Source organism: Buceros rhinoceros, unplaced genomic scaffold, assembly GCF_000710305.1.
Source record: "Buceros rhinoceros silvestris isolate BGI_N320 unplaced genomic scaffold, ASM71030v1 scaffold21149, whole genome shotgun sequence".
NCBI classification, from domain to species: Eukaryota; Metazoa; Chordata; class Aves; order Bucerotiformes; family Bucerotidae; genus Buceros; species Buceros rhinoceros.
This window is the reverse complement of record NW_010430004.1, coordinates 15,757-16,608: the sequence shown is the minus strand read 5'-3', so window position 1 is coordinate 16,608 and position 852 is coordinate 15,757.

Sequence of the window (852 nt, the reverse complement as noted above, 5' to 3'; positions counted from 1 at the left end):
GGCAGCGCGTCAGGCTCCCCCCCTTCAGTCTGCGCAGGAGGGATAGGGCTGCCGGCTGCTCCCCTTCAGTCTGCGCAGGGGGGATAGGGCTGCCGGCTGTGCACTGTAAGAAATGCCAAGGGTGACACTAGGAAGCTGGGGAGGGTGACCACGTGATGGCTCATTTACTCCTCATGCCATGGCTGTTAGTTTCTGGTCCAGGGTCTTTATTTGTCTCAGGGTTGTTTGGGCCATGGTTATAACAGTTTTTAAAAAACAAACAAACAAACAATATCCCACCAAACATATTGCATTGCTATGCAAATGATCCTAAAGGCAGTGGCGGTGGGGGGTGGGGGGGGTCCCCATCTGGCCCAGGGGTGGTCCCCATCTGAGCCTTTCTCCAGGTTGCACAGCATTGCCTTGGTGTGGGGATGGGCAAGATATACGGACAAGGAGTTTGCCAGCACCAGCACGGCCCCATCTCGTCCCTCACCTGCACCTGGCCATGTCCACCAAGGCATGCAGAGACCTGGCTTTGGGAGAAGCTGAGGAGCAGCCCTGGGGGTGGTCTGGGTTGTGCACAGAGGTGGGCTGGGAGGGTGCTGGAGACACTGGCTGAAATGTGCACGCTGAGCATCCCGCCGCCTGACCAATGACAGGGTTATATCCATTTAGAAAGCTCAGAAGCTGGCTCTTTCAGCCTCCCTGGGGTACCGCCCTGCACCCCAGGCAGGAACGGGGCTGGGGGCCACCACCATCTTCTCCCAACACCAGAGCCATACATCAGGCCTCCCACACCTGCCATGGGGAGAGCAGGGACCTGCTCATGGCCCAGCTGACACAGGGCACCTTGGCTACAGTGCAGACACT